This window comes from Elephantulus edwardii, unplaced genomic scaffold (genome assembly GCF_000299155.1).
Source record: "Elephantulus edwardii isolate Elephantulus edwardi_28Jun2011 unplaced genomic scaffold, EleEdw1.0 scaffold00330, whole genome shotgun sequence".
Classification (NCBI taxonomy): domain Eukaryota; kingdom Metazoa; phylum Chordata; class Mammalia; order Macroscelidea; family Macroscelididae; genus Elephantulus; species Elephantulus edwardii.
This window is the reverse complement of record NW_006400080.1, coordinates 156,009-163,036: the sequence shown is the minus strand read 5'-3', so window position 1 is coordinate 163,036 and position 7,028 is coordinate 156,009. Positions and strand designations below refer to the sequence as shown.

The following is a 7,028-nucleotide window of genomic DNA, read 5'->3' as shown; positions in this document are numbered from 1 at the left end:
AACAGTACCTTTAGAGCCACACCAGCAGCAAGAGGTTTATTTATTAGTTGTTGTTTCACAGACTCACTGTTTTGGTACCGAGAGTAAGGTTTATTAGTGAAGTAAGTTGGAGGGTAGAGGAAGCAAATCATACCGTCCAGTGCAAACCCAGATTTTAGCCCAGCAGTCCCAAGGCACAATTCCTCAATTAGTCTAGGCTCCAGTTTCAGTTCAGCAAGGTTTTTTCTTCCATCATCAAAGACAAGAAGAGCAAAACCTTTAACTCTGGCCAGCACAAATGCAAGAAGCCTCATGTCACACCTTACTGCAGTCTCTCTACTACCATCACCAGGGTCTTGCTGCCAGGGTCTGGCTCTCACTAGGGTCTTACTTCAGCCTCTTTCTAGTCTTGTTTGTCTCAAATCTTGATGCTAGAAGTCTTGCTACTCATTGTGGAAACTACTTTCTCTCTCTCTCTCTCTCTCTCTCTCTCTCTCTCTCTCATCTTAGTCTCATGTTGCTGTTGTTAAGTGCCATGAAGTCGCAGGTGACTCATATCGACCCTATGAAGGAGAGTCCTCAATGCTTGGGTGTCTTTCATCCTCTCTCCAGGTTCATAGGGTTTCCGGAGACAAGCTATTATGGAAGTGGATGCCATCCCTCCTTTCAAGCTTGTTTTAATCAGGGAGCTCCACCCCACTCTGTCCGCATTGGGTAACCAACCATTAATGTATTTGACACATTAGTGTCACAGTGTTCATCCTCACAGCAACCACAAGTTACCATTGTACAACAACTTGTACACCAGGGCTATACGACCTAGAAGAATGTCTGAACAAAAACAATTAAAGACTCATAGTCTCATAGTCTCACAGCTGTTGATAATTTGCAAGACCAAATGTCTGTGGTTAAGGTAGCTGGAAACCAGAGGAGGCTTAACTTAATGACTAAACAAAAAAAAAAAAAACAACCTTTAGGCTGACACCACAATGATTTTGTAAAAAAAAAAACACGTCTTTTTTTTTAAACTTTTATTTTACCTATTCTTTTCTTGTGAGGAGTTGATTGTTTAGGTAACTGTTTTCTTGGCATACACAAATGAACACACTCATTGTTGCTTATTTGTTGAAACATTTCTATTGATAAATCCATCAGTTCTTAGAGCCTTCTCTTTTTTTCAATGCCTTGAGTGCAGCTTGAATTTTTTAATTCTGTACTGAACATTTTTACCATGTGCTGCTGTCTAAAATGGTTGTGTATCTACCAATTCTTTTTGGTACATTTATTCTTTGTATTTCTTTCATCTTCTTTTGATACTTCCTACATTATTTAATATTTTGTCCTATAGAATCCTTCAATATCGCAACTTGAAGGGTTTTTTGTTTTGTTTTGTTTTATTAAAGACCAATCTTTAATAATTAAATAACAGTCGGTTACAGAATGTTCCATTCATGCTACCACAGTGAAAAATCTAAAACTTAAAGCTAATTATCTCTTTGGATTCATAAAAACAATATATATTCAAGCACATCACAAAGTAGAATAAGGAGGAAGGAAGCAATCAACAGAGCTCTTGACAGAGGCTGCAGCAGCAAGCTGATTGTCCTAACAACAGGGCACAGAAACTCCTGGGAAATGAAATTGTCTTGGCCAAAAATGAGGTCCAGACATGAGTTTTGATTGATTCTTAATGCAAATAGTCAAAGGCAACCTTCCTGTTGCTGATGAGCCAGAAAGGAGTGACATCTAGCCAGTAATTCTGACTCCAGGCCGAAATCTCTGCAAATGAGCCCAGCTCTTGAGGCAGGATGGCCTGAAACTGCTCCCACACCAGCATTTCCACAATCTGCTTCTTTGTGTGGATGTTAGGTCTCAGCCACTCCATCGCCAGCTCCTGCAGATGTTGGAGGACATCCCTGGGCTGAGCTGCCTTCTCATAGCGGAACTGTCTGAACCTCTGCAGGGAGGCTGCAGGGTTGAGGGGGATTCCTCCGTGGGATGGTTTCAAGGTCCTTGACAGAGTCACCTTCTTCCAGGCTGTTTGATGGGACCCCTGCCGATTCTAATGAAACCTGGACCTGGGGTGCTGGAATTAGGACTTCTGGCTCCTCAGCCACCAACATGGTTGTTGGTGACTTTATTTGGTCACTGTGAACTTCTTTCCCATTTCCTTTTGCCGCTGGGTTTCCTTCAATCTCCATTCTGGAATCCTGGGAAAAAACATCTCATATATCTATCCAAGCATCTGAAGCTGGAAAAGGGGCTACAACTTGAAATTAAATTTGGTTTTCTTCACTTCTTTCTTAGGAAATTCCAAATGTTCTTCCTTTTTAATTTTTTTAATTCTAAGTCTTCGCACATTTTGTTAAGGCACTTTGCTTTGTCTTCTTAAGTTATCCTTTGAAATCTTCTTGTTTTTATAGCCACTATGTCAATCCGTCTCATTTCTTGCTCACCCACTTGATTGCAAATCTACTTCTGGAACCTCTACCATTGCACGTAATGCCTTTTTCCAAGGACTTGTCTCTCCTGAAAACATGCCCGAGATATGTGAGACAAAGTCTTACCATGCTTGCACTAAGGAGCACCCTGGTTGCACTTTCTTCAAGACAGACTTGATTATCCTTTTGAAAGTTTGTGGAATATTCAGTTCTCTTATCCAATAACACAATTCAAAGGTATAGATTCTTATTCTGTCATCATTATCAGTTTTCAAACTTTCAGATCCATTAAAAGAGAATGAAAATTCCATGGATTGAATCGGACACACCTTAGTCTTTAAACTGAAATACTTATTCTCCAGCACTTTGGTGGTCTCTTTGAGAGCAGATTTTTCCCAATGCAACACATCTTTTGATTTCTTGACTGTTGTTACCATGGGAGTTGATTGTGATTCCAAGTAAAAGGAAATACTTGATAAATTCAACCCCCCCCGCATGTTCTCATTCTGTCCAGTGTTGAAGTGTTGGCTTGTTTTTTCCTTCTTCTTTGGTTTTGGGGATTCTGCATAATCAAATCTTCATTCAAGTATATGCCATGGTGGCAGCTAGAATTTTCGAATGAGATATATGCATAGATGACATATAAAGAAATGACATTCTTTATTCCTAGGTGTAGTAAGGTCCTTGAATTGTTCCAATTCTTCATTTCTGTATCTGTATCTATAGCTTTTGTCATGCAACATTGCAGTGCCTCCCACTTTTGTGATACTGTGTTGGTAGAGATTGAGGATAAGGGATGCCTTCTCTCAATACTCAGTTCTGCCATAAGTCTAGGTGTGATCAATATAATGTGAACAGATAGACACTGCAAGAATCAAACCTCAGCTTATGCTAAAGTACAGCTACCTCTGCCCCTCCTCCTTCTGACTGAATGCACTGCTCCCCCTCCTTCCCACTCCTTCTGCCTGAGTGGCTACCTTATCTTATATAGAGGCAAAATGTTCTTCCTTGCAAAGGCATAAAAAAACTTCCCTGCATTCCTGTACCTAAAGCAACCAATAAGATCCAGGTATTTAAGTAAGCTAACTACTCACCAATCAGACCCCAACAAGTCTCCAGACTACCTCCCTTGCGCAATGGCCAACAAATCGAATGTGAGCCATTATACCAGCTGCACTAGATAGCCAACCATAGCTCAAGTAGTTAGACAAAAAAAGTAAAAAGGTATAAAAGGGAAAGCTGGCTTTGTCTTGGGGCTCTCGCATGGATGCTGCTGTGTCAGCCCATGAGGGCCCAAGTTCGAACTTGGAATAAACTTTGTTAATTTGGCTAATTAGCTCAGTGATCTTTTCTGAGGACTCGCTCCGTTACAGACACAAATGCAACTGTGAAATATCCTGTGCAGTGGGTCTTGTTTTCTTATGTCTCAGTCAACTCTATAAGAAAATACTCAAGCTAGATTTCTGGAAGAATAAGAACAAGAAACATGGCAAGTCATTCAGTAACCCACACCAAAGGTAGACTAAATTAGACATCCAGCCACACTTGGCAGCAAGCCCAGCTGTGATCAGCAAAGTATCACTTCTTGTGGTTGATTGTAATATACCAAATATTTACCTGATGTACTAGCTGAAGCTTTTCTCTAAAGCTTGTTAGAATTTCTGATTTATTTAGCTGAGAAGTTCCATGCCTCAATCCCCAAGATGTCCTGCCTTATATAGCCTTAGTGTGCAAATCATCATAGAAGATGTGTTAAGTTTAAGGTTAACAGTTCTGACATTGAAACATTTTTTTTTGTCATCAGAAAGATTCTAACTACCAAATGCAGTTTGATCTCGGAAAAGGTACTTCCTTTTTCTCATTGTTACTTTCACTTTTTTTTGCAAAATACAGACAAAATGTTTTTGTGGAACTAGTTTGATGGATTGGTGTGAGTATTAAATAAAATGAATGCATGCAAGGCATTTAGACTGCTGATAAGAATTTGTATTCATTGTTGTTCCAGTTCTGTTCTTTTTTTCTTTTTTTCCATTACTAGCAAGGAGAGAACACTTCCTAAGGGAAAGATAGTCAAGTTCCATCCCACAATGCCAGTCTAACAAAGCTTCCAAAGGTCAAGACCTACATAAAGTGATCAAAAGAATAACTAGGTGGTGTCAAACGGTGCCAACAATAAATTTAAAAAAAGAAGATAAAACTTCATTCATGCATTCACAAATATTTTCCCCCAGAGGGTGATAATTCAGTTAGAATTTTCATTATTAGATTGCAAGCCTGATTTTCTTGTATTCTCTGGTTCCAGGGCCATGTAGGATTCTTAACCTTGAACTCTATCAAGCCTCCTCTTCCTCAAGAGCACAATGGAATGAGAAAAGTTACGTGTGCCACAAACCATATGTAAATATTTCCTTACAGTTTTGAATACTGAAGAAAAAGTAGAAACAAAAACATACATATTTAAATTATCCCTCCTGTTCATCATAGCAACACTCAAAACAAAATCCTGGCCACTTCTGAGTAATGCTGACCCATGGAGTTCTGACGACTTCATGGTGAGGAACTGTGGTGCCAACAGAAATACAGTCAATGCTAATCCATCCGCTGTTCTGAGGGGAAAAGCCGGGCAATCTCTTCTTGTCTGACTTGCAACCTCTGAAAACCTGCTGCAGTGTCAGCTATGAGTTGGTTCTGACTTAATGGTGCATAACACCACCAAAGGGGAGTTCAAAGGCTGACAACCAACGGGAAGTTTTAACTAATGGTTATTGAGTTGAATTTCTGCAAAGTTTGAAAAGAAGAATGCAGCCACACTTAAGACTTTAGACTTATGGGAGTGAAAAATTTCAAAATCTTTTGGAAAGACAGTTTGGCAGATTTTTTTTTTTAAATTTTATGTTGGTTTATTTACAAAGTTCGAATGCATTGTTTTTCATACTGGATACTGGATCTTTCCCATTTCCTTCACCCCTCCTCCATCAAATTGTGCGACCCCACCCTATGATTAACACTCCACCCCCTGCCCAGTCTCACCTCTCTCCTTTCATCTTCCCCCTCAACCTCCCCCCCCCCCATTAGATCCTCATACTTGTTCTACAATAATGGTCTTGGATAGAATTTGTTCTTACGGGATTGAGTTCACTTAGCATAATGCTCTCCAGTCCCTCCCAAGTTAGGTAGTAATTTACAAAATCATTGCTCCTGCATTCTGTATTGAATTCCATCATGTGAATGTACCACAATTTTTCCAATTCATTAGATTGTGATTGGACGTATGAGGTGTTTTCATGTTCTTTGTGATGGTGACTAATGTACCTATGAACATTGGTGTACAAGTCTCCATTTGTGTCTCAGTTCTCATTCTCTTGGGGCATATTCCAAGCAGTCATATGGAATTTCTTTGTTCAGCTTTTTGAGGAAGTGCAGTTCGGCAATTTTTTTATAAAGTTAAACATACACTTAGCAAAGAATTCACCAGTTTAACCTATACATATAAAAAAAAAATTCAAATCTTTTGCCCACACAAACTCCACATGCAAATGTTTATGTTCAATAACATAATTGTCTCAAACTGGGAACATTGCAACCTGATGGATGGATGGGCAAACTATGATATATTCATGAATAGAATACTATCCAGTAATAAATAATGAAATACTGATACCAGCCACAACATGGAATAGTTTTATATCCATTATATTAAGTAAAAACATTCAGGTTCAAAATGCCAAATCCTGTGTGATTCTTTTCAGATAATCTTAAAAAGGCGAAACTCTAAGAACAGAAATCAGTCAACAGTTGTCAGATATTGAAGGTTGGAACATATTAGGTATTTTTTATGGGGAAAAAACCTGAATTTTCTGATTAGTTAGCCCCCTCTGGACTCTAGCTACCTTAACTGCAGCCTTCATTGTCTTCTAAATTAGCATCAGCTTTGGAACTAGGATAAGAGAAAGAGTGTTTCCCACACTGAACTACAAGACTGGAGATGAGCAAGGCTTGTGGTGGCAAGACATTGGTGGTGGAGATACCGTGGCATTGCTGTTGATGAACAATGGCAAGGTTACCTGAGGCTTTTTGCATCTGTGCTGATCACACTTAAAGCTGTGGTTGCTCTTGCTGGATATTTGAAGGAGAAACTGACTTAGAACTGCTCTGAAGCAAACCTTGCTGGATCATTTGGTTAGAACTACTCTGGGCAAACCTTGCTAGATGATTTCAATCTGACTGTTGAACTGAAACTGGAGCCTGGACTTATTGAGGAATTGTGCCTTGGAACTCTTTGGCTAAAGCCTAGATTTGTATTGTGAGATATTCTTTGCTTCCTCCATGCACTTCCTTAATAAATCCCATTGTTGGTACCATAACTATGAGTCTATTAGTCAGCAATGAATAAATGAACCCCTTGCTGCTGCTGGGGTTCCAGAGGTACCATGGAGCTGGACTATGGTCTCTTTCCCTGCTTTCTACTCTGGGATGCTGAGGGGCTATAGTATTATTCATCCTTCTGGCCTTTTCAGAGAGAAGCCTGTGGCTGTGTGTCCACATATCATGTTTCCTCCTTTTAAGTCACATATGTAGATGATTCTTTTAAGTGAGAATATCATATCT

The 7,028-nt window shown here is 39.5% G+C and overlaps 1 pseudogene; it reads right to left on the bottom strand.

Annotated features, from left to right (window-relative positions):
- Nucleotides 1-1,725: 1,725 nt before the first annotated feature.
- On the bottom strand, nucleotides 1,726-2,180 carry LOC102859150 (annotated as a pseudogene).
- Between the last annotated feature and the right edge of the window lie 4,848 nt (nucleotides 2,181-7,028).